Genomic DNA, 14,279 nt, shown 5'->3' with positions numbered 1-14,279 from the left:
ACAATTTAGTTGCTTGAGAATCAGCTGGCATACCAAAATAGAATGAAGAGTTCATTTTGTATCACATAAAGCATCAGACTGTGCCTAAGTTTTGATGAGTTGAAATACAGTGGGAAATTTACTTCCATCATTTTATTCTGTATTCCCAGACAAGTGGCATGACAACACTTCTTCACCAAAATGCATTATTATTAATTCTGTGTTATGTTCATTGGCAATATTCTCTTTCAAACAACATTGTTTCACTATCACTCATTCTGAAGAAACTCATAGGAAAAAAAGAAAAATGTTGTTTATCCTGCCATTTTAAAGTCAGGTTGCATTGCTCATTTCTAAATGAAATAGAAAATTCTCAATGAAGTCTAATACAAACTGTGATAATATACAAAATGAAAAATGTGAATATGTATTGTCTACATCATTTAAATAATGAAACAATAGAAAATCCAGGATGGATGCTGAGACGCAGAGAGGGACAACAAAAACACTATCTGAAAGTGAGCTTTTGGCCAACAAGGCCTTCATCGAAATTAGACTCTGAGTCTAGCTTCAGCTGCCAGAGACTGTGGTCATGTGTCTGTGAGCTGCTTTTGCTTGCATGTGCATGTATATGTTGTCTAATTTCAACAAAGGCCTTGTGGCCAAAAGCTCACTTTCCAACAGCCTTTTGTTGTGCCTCCCTGTGACTCAGTATCTCCACTATGTGATGAGTAGCAACTTTCCTTTTCATAATATTGTTTAAATAATTGGAACATCCAGGATGGAATGTAACAATATTATGAAAAGGAAAGTTGCCACTCACCATATAGTGAAGATGCTGAGTCATAGATAGGCACAACAAAAAGGCTGTTACAAATTAAAGCTTTCAGACCATAGGGCCTTCATCAAAAATAGATGAAACGCACACACACACACACACACACACACACACACACACGTAGGGCTGCAGTCTCAGGCAACTGTAGCTACACTGCGAGCAGCAGCGCCAGTCATGATGGGAGTGGTGACTGGGTGGGGGTAAGCAGCAAGCTGGGGGGAAGGGGGAGGGGGGAGGGACAGTAGTGTAGGAGTAGCAGACATTGCATTGCTGCTGGGGAGCACGCAAGGATGAGGTGCAGAGACAATAGGGCAGCTATGTGCAGTCAGGAGGTTAGACGGAGAGTTTGGGAGAGGGAGTGGGTAGCGGAAAAGGAGAGAAGTAAGAAGACTGGGTGCAATGGTGGGATGAGGGCTGTGTAATGCTGGAATGGGAACAGGGAGGTCACATGGGTGAGGACAATGACTAACGAAGGTTGAGAGCAGGAGGGTTACGGGAAAATAGGATATATTGCAGGGAAAGTTCCCACCCGCACAATTCAGAAAAGCTAGTGTTGGTGGGAAGGGTCCATATGGCACAGGCTGTGAAGCAGTAATTGTAATGAAGGACGTCATGTTTGGAAGTGTGCTCACCAACAGCATGGCCCACTTGTTTCTTGGCCACAGTTTGTTGCTGGCCATTCATGCGGACAGACAGCTTGTTGGTTGTCATGGCCACATAGAATGCAACACAGTGGTTGCAGCTTAGCTTGTAAATCATGTGACTGGTTTCACAGGTAGCCCTGCCTTTGATGGGATAGGTGATATTTGTGACCAGAGTAGGTGGTGGAGGGAGGATGTATGGGACAGGTCTTGCATCTAGGTCTATTACAGGGGTATGAACCACGAGGTAAGGGGTTGGGAATAGGGGTTGTGTAGGGATGGACGAGTATATTGTTTAGGTTCAGTGGATGGCCGAATACCACTGTGGAAGGGGTGGGAAGAATAGTGGGCAGGACATTTCTTATTTCAGGGCATGACAAGAGGTAGTCGACACCATGGCAGAGAATATAATGCAGTTGCTCCAGTCCTGAGTGGTACTGAGTTACGAGAAAGTTGCTCCTCTGTAGCTGGATGGTGGGACTTTGGGTGGTGGTGGGAGATTGTAAAGATAAGGCACAGGAGATTTGTTTTTGTATAGGGTTGGGAGGATAATTATGGTCTGTGAAGGCTTGAGTGAGAGCCTCGGTATATTTCAAGAGGGACCGCTCGCCACTGCAGATGCGATGACTATGGGTGGCTAAGCTTATTGGACTTATTGGTAAGGAACAGGCGGCAGCTGTCGAAGTGGAGGTATTGCTAGTGGTTAGTAGGTTTTATATGGATGGAGGTACTGATGTAGCCATGTTTGAGGTGGAGGTCAACATCTAGGAAGGTGGCTTGTTGGGTTGAGCAGGACCAGGTGAAGCAAGTGGGAGAGACGTTGTTGAGGCTCTGTATGAATGTGGATAGAGTGTCCTCATGCTTGATCCAGACTGCAAAGATGTCATCAATGAATCTGAACCAGGTGAGAGGTTTAGGATTCTGGGTGTATACAAAGGATTCCTCTCCATGGCCCATGAATAGGTTGGCACAGGAAGTTGCCATGTGGGTGTCCATAGCCATACTTCAAATTTGTTTGTAGGTAATGCCTTCAAAGGAGAAGTAATATAGTTGGGCATGGTGACTATGAAGTGGAGGTTGTTGGTTTGTAATCTGTCGAGCAATTGGAAAGGTAAGTATTCAATAGTCACAGGGCCATGAGCATTAGGCATGTCAGTGTAAAGAGAGATGGCATCAATAGTGATGAGTAAGGCACCATGTGGTAAAAGGGACAGGAACTGTGGTGGAGAGTCAGTGGAGGAAATGGTTGGTATCTATTATATAGGAGGTTCCGGGTGATAGACTGAAGGTGTAGGTCTATGAGAGCAGAGATTCTCTCAGTGGAGCCACATAAACCAGCCACAATGGGGCATCCTGAGTGGTTGGGTTTATGGTCTTTAGGAGGTGTGTAGAAGGTAGGAGTGCAGGGAGTGGTAGAGGTGAGCAGAGAGATGGGCTCTGAGGAGAGGTTCTGGGATGGGTCTAAGGATTTGAGAAGTGACTGGAGATCCTGCTGGATTTCTGGAATGGGGTCACTGTGGCAAGGTTTGTAGGTGGATGTATCTGACAGATCGCAGAGTCCTTCTGCCAGGTAATCCTTGTGGTTCAAGACAACAGTAGTGGAGCCTTTGTCTGTAGGTAGGATTATAAGGTTGGGATCAGTTTTTAGATGGTAGATGCGGTTCATCTTGTGGATGTAAGGTTAGTTTGCATGTTGAGGGATTTGGGGAATGATGGTGAGGCATGGTTTGAGGTTAAGAAATTCTGGAAAGTTAACAGGGGGCGATTTGGGGGCAATGGGGCTGGATCATGGTTGGATGAAATGAGAAATGTCCTGCCCACCATCCTTCCCACCCCTCCCACAGCGGTATTCCGCTGTCCACCAAACCTACACAACCCCTGCTCCCAGACCCTTACCTCATGGCTCATACCCCTGTAATAGACCTAGATTCAAGACCTGTCCCATACATCCTCCTACCAGCAACTACTCCAGTCCAGTCGCCTATCCTATCAAAGGCAGGGCTGCCTGTGAAACCAGTCATGTGAACTACAAGCTAATTTGCAACCACAGTGCTGCATTCTACACGGACATGACAACCAATGAGCTGTATGTCCACATGAACGGCCACCAACAAACTGTGGCCAAGAAACAAGTGGACCACTCAGTTGTTGAGCACGCTGCCAAACATGACATCCTCCATTTCAATGACTGCTGCACACTCTGCGCCATATGGATCCTTTATACCAACACCAGCTTTTTGGAATAGCGCAGGTTGGAACTTTCCCTGCAATATATCCTGTGTTCCCGTAGCCCTCCTGGCTTCAACCTTTGTTAGTCATTGTCCTCACCCATGCAGCCTCCCTGTTCCCATTCCAGCATTATACAGCCCTCATTCCACCATTGCACCCAGTCTTCAGTCTTCTTACTTCTCTCCTTTTCCGCTACCTACTCCCTCTCCCCAACTCTCCCCTGCTCTCCATCTAACCTTCCAACTGCACATAGCTACCCAATCCTCTCTCCATCTCATCACTGCACGCTCCCCAGCAGCACTGCATTGTCTGCCACCCATACTCTACTATCCCTCCCTCTCCCCCTCCCCACCCCAGCATTCTCCTTAGCCTCACCCAATCATCACTCCCATCATGACTGGTGCTGCTGCTGCTCGTAGTGTGGCTACAGTTGTCTGAGACTGCAGCCACACGCGCGCATGCGTGTGTGTGTGTGTGTGTGTGTGTGTGTGTGTGTGTGTGAGAGAGAGAGAGAGAGAGAGAGAGAGAGAGAGAGAGAGAGATAGAGAGAGAGAGAGAGAGAGAGAGTTGCATTTGCGTGAGTCTGTTTGTGTGCACATGTGGTCTATTTTTGATGAAGGCATTACAGGCCATAAGCTTTATTAGTGACACTGTTTTTTTTGTACCTATCTGTGACTCAGCATCTCCACATAATTTTGTTTAAATAATGTTAATTTTTAGAAACCTGATTTGGTTTGTACTAGGGAAAAGGATATCAGTCTTTTCCACTGACTATTTAGTGGAAGGGATCTGATACATTACATGTCAGATTCACTGCAATTATCATATCTTTAAGATACTAATGTGTTGATTACAATTTTATTTTAAATCCTTCTGCATAATTTTCCATCTTGTAAATCATCTCAATATTTTGAGGACCACATACTGGACACAAGAAGAGATAAAAAATTAAGCAAATTCCAGTGTTACATTCTTGATTTTCTTTATTTAAACCAACGACTTGTCGCCTGAATATGTTTCTTATATTTCATTTTATCTGTTTCTACAATTGTGTTATAATTTCATGTATTGACTCGTTCCATGACCATGGAGACTTCTCCTAAATGTGGTCCCACGGAACAATAAATAAATAAAATAAAATTTAAAAAAATCTAAAACGGGAAATGGGGCAGAAAAAAATTCCAGACAAATGTCACTGGAAATCACTTGTAGGCTATCATGATTTATAGCAGAGGCAGTGAAAGAAGATCTCTGACAGCTAAAGTGAACTTTCTGGGGCTGCTTTGCATATCTTCTTTAACCAACCGCCATGCGGGATTAGGCGAGCGGTCTAAGGCGCTGCAGTCATGGACTGTGCGGCTGGTCCCGGCGGAGGTTCGACTCCTCCCTCAGGCATGGGGGTGTGTGTTTGTCCTTAGCATAATTTACGTTAAGTAATGTGTAAGCTTTGGGACTGATGACCTTAGCTGTTAAGTCGCATAAGAGTTCACACACATTTGAACATTTTTTCCTTAATCAACCATATAACTCAGTTCTGTATAACTCCTTGTGCTAACACCTCAGTGTTGCTGGAACCCTATATACAACTTGTTTTAGCATGCAGCCATTTGTACTTTGGAGTTGAAAGTCGGCAACAGTGCTGACAGCTGTCAGGAATCTTCTCTCACTGACTGTACTGTTGTTATGAATGACAGAAAGAAGACAAAAGCACACTTGAGCCAATGTGTTTTCAAGTCAACACAAAATATTCTAGTAATAATAATAATAATAATAATAATTTTATTGTCATTCGGCCATTACAGCAATAGACAACGTCATATACATACTAAAATACAATTAATAGTTTGAAAGAAACAACAGGTTTCTTGTTAACATTATAGTATTATATTACAGTTGATAAATTCTCTTATGTCATAGAATGGGTGGAGGACTAGCCAGTCATGAATTGTTTGTTTGAATAATTGTTCAGGTAATTCTTGAACAGATTGAGGAAGTTTATTAAATAATTTGTACCCCATGATTTCGTAGCTGTTGAGTGACTTTGACAACCTGTGGTAAGGAATATAGAGGCACCTATTCCTTCTTGTATTGTGGCTGTGTACATTTTCTCTGGTTTTTGTTTCTGGTAATTTCTTCTTCGTATAAATTAGAACATAGTATATGTACAAGTTTATAACAGTCATGATTTTCTGTTCACAGAACAATGGTTTACAGTGTGCCTTATATGCAGAACCAGTGATTATCCTAATAGCTTTTTTTTGCAGTATTAATATGTCGTGTACACAGCTAGAGTTCCCCCACAAAATAATTCCATATGTTATTATACTCTGAAAGAATGAAAAATAGGATGTTCTAACATATTTTTCAGGAACACAATCCATAAGTTGCCTTAACAGGTAAATAACTCTAGACAATTTACCACTAATATATTGTACATGTTGACCCCAAGATAATTTATCATCAATGTATACCCCCAAAAATTTGACATAACTTGGATCGTCTGACAGAAGCTTGTCTCTAAGACTACAGACCATCTGCTGTGTTTTGTTTTCATTCAGCAGGAATCCATTTGCCTTGAACCAATAGGATGCTTGGTCAATTGTCTTTGCTGCACAAGTTTTAAGGCTATTGAAATCCTCACTAGCATGAAGAAATGTTGTATCATCTGCATACAACACAGTGGTGGACTTGATAAATGACGGCAGATCATTTATCATTATCAGGAACAAAAAGGGGCCCAGCACAGATCCCTGCGGAACACCTACCTTGACTTGCTCTATACTCGACATTTCTCTCCCTACACAAACAACTTGCTTACGATTCTGAAGATATGATTTTATTAATTTAAGGCTGTTATGTCTAATGCCATAGAATTCCAGTTTTTCTAGGAGTGGCTTATGCTTTACACAGTCAAAAGCTTTGCTTAGATCACAAAATGTGAGTTGAGCATAGCCCTTATCCTCAAACACTTGATGTAAGTATTTGACTACAAAGTCTATAGCATCCACAGTAGACAACTTTTTCCTAAAACCATACTGAGATTCACTAATTATTCCTAATTTTTCAAAATAGACAGATAGCTGTTGGTAAATTACACATTCCAGTATTTTAGAAAAAGCTGGGACTATGGAGATTGGTCTGTAACTGCAAGGTGAGTCCATATCTCCCTTTTTATATATTGGAATTACGCTAGCCACTTTGAGTTCTTCGGGAAAATATCCTTCAGATATGCATTTATTTATACAGAATGTTAAGGGGTACACAATATAGTCTATTACTTTCTTTAGTAAATTACTGGATATGTCGTATATATCTACACTGTCTGAAGATTTCATCCGTTTTACAATGCTTAGGACATGACTAGGTGAGACCTCGGAGAACATAAACGTACCTGTGTCTGTTGGTGTTCTGCAAACATTTTTAGAAAGTAACTCTCATGAATTGGTATCAGGTTTGATTATAGTATTTCCTACATTTTCAACAGATTTAATAAAGAAATCATTGAATTTTTGGGGACTTATATTAATTTTTTTGCTTCTTACATCTTTAGCAACACCATTTATTAATTTCCATGCAGCTTTGCACTTATTTGTGGAATTATCAATGGTATTGAAATTATGTGCTTTTTTGGCTTCCACGATGGCTTTTTTATACTCATTCCTGCATTTTATATAGGCTAATCTGGCATGTTCTGTTTTCTGATTGCTACATATATTGTGCAACACCATAACTTGGTTTTTCATACTTGATAATTGTTTAGTGAACCATGAATTTTGTCCGTTTGTAGCCCTGTTTGTAAAGCCTTTGTCAGTTAATTTGCATTTCTTTATGGGGATATTGTCATTAAATTGTGTCAGAAATGTTTTAAAAAATCTCTCAAATAATAGTTTCCCTAACAAATCAGCACTAAGACTATAACTTGTGTCACCATGACATTGGTTGAACCAGTCTCTCTCAACAAGGGACTTACAGAGCTGAACAATTTTGTCATCTGTGACAGGCCTGGTGATTATAACTTTTGGGACAGGCTTAGGAATATTACTATTATCAATACAGAACCTACTTGTATAGTTTAAAGATACAGAGTCATGATCTGAAAATGGAAACGCTGTAACAGCACATGATTCTTCTGTAGTTTTAAAGTTGACAAAAATATTGTCAAGACATGCTTTATCTCTTGTGGGCCTGTTATTGATTGAGTGCAAATTGCACTGTCTTAAAAGGTTTTTCAACTCAGTCACAGTACGTTTATGTGTTGTTATATCAAAATCTGCATTCAGATCTCCACCAATTACTATGTCATAATGCAACCATCTGGTCCCTCTTAGCACATCTAACAGCATGTCCAATTTTTCTAGAAATACATTGATGATACCCTTAGGTGACCTGTAAAGGGATACTATTACTAACTTAAGACTGTCCATAACTATACCAGTGGCTTCAAAGTTCTGTTCCTCACATAAATAATCTAGGTCCAACTTAACAATGGAGCAGCTGAATGACTGATTAATATATATTGCCACACCACCTCTTATATGCAGTTTTCTACAGTAACTATTTGCTACATTATAGTTATCAAGTTTGACAACTGTAAGTACACTCTCAGTAACCCAATGTTCACTCAGACAGAAAATATCAAATTTGTTATCTAGTCCAAAACTGTTTACAATAAATTCTTTATCTATTAGTCCTTGAACATTCAGATAGCAAATTTTAAGATCATAATTGTTGTTTATTTTAGATTGAACGTTTTGGTGAGGTGTTGTGAAATTTGTTACACTACTTATCTCCTGGGCTGCTTCATCCTGCTGCCTTCCACTAAAAAATCATTTAGACGGACAGGAGGTGCTGTTTTCCGTCTACACGTAACACTTGATGCTGCTTCTCCTGCTGCAATTCTCATTTCTCCTTTTAGAGGCACTATAGTTACTGTTGCTGGTGAAACTTCTGCTGTTGATGCTACTGTTACTTCCCTTTCCACTGCTGCTACTGATAATGCCACTGGTGACTGTGACGCTTTACATGTTTGCACAGTTGTAATTTTTTCATCATAGGGTGTATCTGCAGATGTTTCTTCCTCATATGCTGTTGGTGCACTTTTCTTTTCTGTTGTCATTGGCAGAAAACCTGTTGCAGGTAGTGCTATTTTTACATAGGCACCCACTCCAGCTGTCTTTATCACCTGGAGAATTTCTTTCGCCAGCACTTTCTTGCCTAGGTTGTTTCTGTGCAGTCCATGTCTAGTAAAATGCTCTCTTACTGAACTCGTTGCTTCAATGAAAGTTGTGTGCACAAAACCGCTACAAATCTTCCTGAATTTCCGATTTGTCACGATGATTTCTTTGTTTACACACGAGTCTTCCGTTAAGTCGTGTCTGTAGGGAATGTTTACAACAAATACCTTCGCCTGTGAAATTTTTCCTAGCGATTCTTTCAGTGTTCTTACAGCAAAGCTGCTTTCATTTTTATAGACATCGTTTCCCCCTCCGATTATGACACAGTTGACGTCGCTTTTCACGGAACTTTCACAGTTTTTCAGCACTTCTCGTAGAGGAGCACCAGGTTTCGAAATTCCAATCACTTTATATTCGGACTGCATATCAGACATGATTGTAGCCAGTCCCTTGCCATGACTCGTCGATAATATGTATATTTCTTCCTTCTTCTTCTCTGTTTCCTTTTTTGTCTCGTGTTCAGTTTTATTACAAGTTGCTCTCACACGATTTTTTCGTTTAATAGTATTTGATGGTAACGTGTTTCTGCTGGCACTTTTTTGTTCAACAGATCTTTCCGAGCAGTTACCTGTTACACTGAGATTTTTTGTCCGTGATTCTGAGCTGTCTGCACTTAGAACATCGTATTTATTCATTAGTGGAACACGAAAAACATTGGTATTTAAGACAGGTCGAGAGATTTTCTTAGGCCTAGTATATACACACTCTCGTTTGCCTGTTTGCGTATCTGTGGGAAGGTCCATATAGTCGATCAAACTTTTCAGCATTTCTGCATATTGTCTAGCTTTTCTTAAGTCACTTTGCAGTTCTTCCCTCACACTTATTTCGAGTCCAGCGTTGCACATTTCAAATGCAGTTTCAAGACCGTTGCACTCAGTTCCACAGTCACATGTAGGCCTATGTTGACCGAGATTTGCTTCCACGAAACAACAAGAATGATACCATTTATGCGCCTCTACACATATTTTAACACCTTTTATCACTTTTTTTGCACATAGCATACAATTCACTGACGGTAATTTACCGATATTCACGGAGCGATTTGCCACTACATTCATATACGCCGCCATCTTAACTTTAATAAAAACACAAAAGATAAAAATCATTCATATGAAGAAAACATTGTACAGTTTTTGGCTCTTTTTCATCTTCCCCATTCTGATCAACATCCAGTGGTATCACTAGCTGGACAAGTCTTGTCCATCAGTCTATTTGTAATTTGTTTATTCTGTCCTTCTTCCAGAATGCTGTCCTCTTGTACAAAGATGATTTGTAATTTGGGTCAATGGGGCCTCCCAGCTTTCTAGAACTGATGGAAACTCTACACAAGAAATAAGTGTTCTTTACCCCAGTCCTTCCAAAAGTTATTGGTTCTCTTCAGCTGAAGCTTAAATTCTTTCACTAAACATGCTGTCTTTGGTGGCTGAGGTCCTGTGGGTAATGTAAAGTCCCACTACTGTGCAGAAGTGCACAAAGGTAAACACTTTGTCTGCAGTTTGTGTGATGAGTCTTGAACTAAGGGCAGCTTTTGTGTTCATGAGTACTATTTGAAGACCTTCCTCATCCTCACTGCAACAGTTAAACACTTTGCAGATGCATCAGTTTGTGGAATCAACTGTACAGTTCCTCCAACCTCCCCACCAAGTCACACGTGGTGCTAAAAATATGCACAAGACGCTTTGTTGTGTGGTGAAGTAGTGGGTCCTGTCAGCAGAGATTACAGTTTGGAGTTCAATTGTTTCTCAATTAGTTGGTTGACACTTTTGGGCATTATCTCTATAATTACTGTGTCGTGTGCCACCCCAACCTGTTAACCTCCATAGAGTTTATAAGAATCTGTCTGTTGCTGAGTGGTTGGTTAGTTCTAAATGGGCAGCTCTAGTTTCAGTACAAGTGTATCCGAAAATGTAGCACTAATTTGTAATTTGCTTATTTTTGAGCATGGTGGTACATCAAAATTTGTTCCACAGATTTCAAACTGTTTGTGAGTCTTTACTGGCACTTTTTCTGTTAACCAGAGACGCTACATAAAATTTTACAGAAAGTAGATAGTGTCATAGGACAATATTGATGTCACAACAGGTATATAGTACTCACAAGGATTTATTTGTGATAGGACCACTCATGATTAATGATGATGTACTTTGATATGTGTATACTCATATATGACTATATGGATGTTCAAGGAATTGTGGATCCCTTTTCTAAAAATAAGACGAGTTACAATCTTCATTAGAGTCTCAGTGTATTGTAGATAACCTTCCAAATGCACTATAAATAGGGCCTGAAAATCTTTGATGTGCTCGATAATGTTGGGCCTTTCACAAAAGCACCTATTTCTGGGAAAAAGTATTCTTCCTGCACAGTCTTAGCCAATGTGAATGAGTGTCTGCTACCTCTTCCACTGTAAATTCCTTGTGTGTACCTTACTACTGAACAAATTTTCTTTTGAAGTAGAGAGTCAACAGCAGTTTGTAATAGTTTCCAGTAGGGACTTAAATACATTCATTTAATCTAGTTGTGTCTGTGATAGCTATGGCACCTGAATGAGGAAAGTCTGAGTAGCCTCACAGCTTACAATCAGCTAGGTGCAGTTTATGTGAAATGACTACATGGTTAGAGCTTAGTGGTCCATTCACCACTTTTTTTTTTTTCTTCGTCTTGAAAGGTACCCTTTGTACAATATCTCCAATTTGCCAAATGTCTCAAAATAAGATTTTCTCCACAATACATATTGGTGCCACTAGTCATTGAGGGTTGTGAAGACTTGCAGTGGCTGTTAATAAATTTCTTTCAGGTGCTACTATTTCCAAAATTTCATCACTCACTCATAGAACATTATATTTTTCAGAGTTCAGTAGCAACATCGGTTTGTTATGTTCATTTGAATATGAAGCCTTTGAATCAATAGATTATTCTTTGTCTTCCATTAATTTCTTACTCAAGTTTATTAGTGTCACCATTGTACCAGAAGATGTGATAAAATCATCTATGGGTGTCAACTGTACATGATCCTTTATAATACACAGAAGAGCCAAAGAAACTGGTACCTGCCTAATATTGCATTAGGGCCCCACAAGCATGCACAAGTGCCACAGCACAACATGGCATGGGCTCAACTAATGTCTAAAGTAGTGCTGGAGGGAACTGACACTATGAATTCTGCTGAGCCGTCCATAAATCTGTAAGAGTATGAGGGGGTGGAGATCTCTTCTGCACAGTATGTTGCAAGGCATCCCATATATGCTCAATAATGCTCATGTCTGGGGAGTTAATGACCAGTGGAAGTGTTTAAACTTAGAAGAGAGTTCCTGGAGCCACTGTGTAGCAATTCTGGACATGTGGGGTGTCACATTGTCTGCTGGAATTGCCCAAGTCTTTTGGAATGCATGATGGACATGAATGGATGCAGTTGACCAGACAGGATGCTGACGTATGTGTCACCTGTCAGAGTCGTATCTAGATGTATCAGGATTCCCATATCACTCCAAGTGCACATGCCTCACACCATTACAGAGCCTCCACCAGCTTGAACAGTGCCCTGCTGACGTGCAGGGTTCATGGATATATGAGGTTGTCTCCATACCCATAGATGTCCATCTGCTCGATACAATTTGAAATGAGACTTGTCCAACCAGGCAACATGTTTCCAGTCATCACCAGTCCAATGTTGGTGTTGACGGGCCCAGGCAAGGTGTAAAGCTTTGTGTCATGCAGTCATCAAGGGTACATGAGCGAACCTTCAGCTCCGAAAGCCTATATCAATGATGTTTCATTGAATGGTTCACACACTGACACTTGTTGATGGCCTAGCTATGAAATCTGCAGCAGTTTGTGGAAGGGTTGCACTTGTGTCATGCTGAATGTTTCTCTTCAGTTGTCATTGGTCCCATTCTTGCAGGATCTTTTTCTGGCTGCAATGTTGGAGATTTGATGTTTTACCAGATTCCTGACATTCACTGTACAGTACACTCGTGAAATGGTCGTGAAGGAAAATCCCCACTTCATCGCTACTTTGGGGATGCTGTGTTCCATTGTTCATGCACTGAATATGACACCACATTCGAACTCACTTAAATCTAGATAACCTGCCATTATAGAAGCAGTAACCGATCTAACAATTGTGCTAGACATTTGTTGTCTCATATATGTAAGTGTTCCCCGCAGTGTCGTATTCTTCCTGTTTACATAGCTCAGTATCTGAATACAGTTTCTTTGGTGCTTCAGTGTATATCCCAACCTTAGATTGTCATAAAAGCCCCATTGGTCATCATTTCTTAATAGTTGTCTTTTCTTCACTTTAAAACATCTCTCAACATTGTAGAAGAGGTAGATACAATGACTGTGGCATTTCAAGGGAGGAAAAGAACTCACTGCTGGTCTGCAAGCACAAACAAGCCAGCTCTTTCCTACTCACTTCTTGATTGTTGCTTGGTCCAACTGCTTCCAAATCTCAGAGGCTATGGATAGTGTTACCAACTGACTCTTCAAAAGTCATAATGAGATTAACTATAATGTACTTTGCTAAAACTCCTGGGCCACTTAAACTAAAAATGCTAACCACTGAGAAATAAGTATTGGCAATGCATTTTCCACTATCTCCTAGTAACAACAGACTTCAATAAGTAACTCTGAAGTGTTATGTCTTGTTTTGCATGCTGTGTGGTTCTTCAGTGGATACAGGAGTAAGAAACAAATGCCATTCATGAACAGAGAATTCAAATATCCTAACATCAAAGAGTAAAAATACTGTGTAACTTTGTTGCTGTATTTGCAGTGTCAGTTGCTAACAGTAGATTTGAATGTAGAAATATATACAGATACAAAAGATTTATACATATGTTACTCTTCAATACAATGTCTATTCACAAAATGTCAAGCCCTGGACTCTATGAAATTCTGTAACTGTTATTCAACTGGCAAACACACAAAATGGGGTCAGCACTTGAATGTTCAAACTTAACTACACCCACTGCTGGAGAGATGTTTGCATCTCATTGGCAGAGGCATAATCATTAATAGTTAAATATACTCGTAAGAAACTATGTAACAAACCATGCCTTACTAAGGGTATAAAAATATCTTGTAACCGGAAAAGGGAGATGTATCTGACAGCAAGAAAGAGTAGTGACCCAGAAACTATCAAACATTATAAAAACTACTGTGCTATATTAAGAAAAGTTATTAAAAAATCCAGAAGCATGTGTATCATGTCTGAAATCAGCAACTCTGATAATAAAATTAAAACAATTTGGAATATTATTAAAAGAGAAACAGGTCAACCAAGAGCACAGGAAGACAGTATTACCATCAAATTGAATGAAAACTTCACGAACAAAAAGTCAGAAGTTGAAAATA

This window comes from Schistocerca piceifrons, chromosome 3 (genome assembly GCF_021461385.2).
Source record: "Schistocerca piceifrons isolate TAMUIC-IGC-003096 chromosome 3, iqSchPice1.1, whole genome shotgun sequence".
Classification (NCBI taxonomy): domain Eukaryota; kingdom Metazoa; phylum Arthropoda; class Insecta; order Orthoptera; family Acrididae; genus Schistocerca; species Schistocerca piceifrons.
This window is presented reverse-complemented; position numbering follows the sequence as displayed.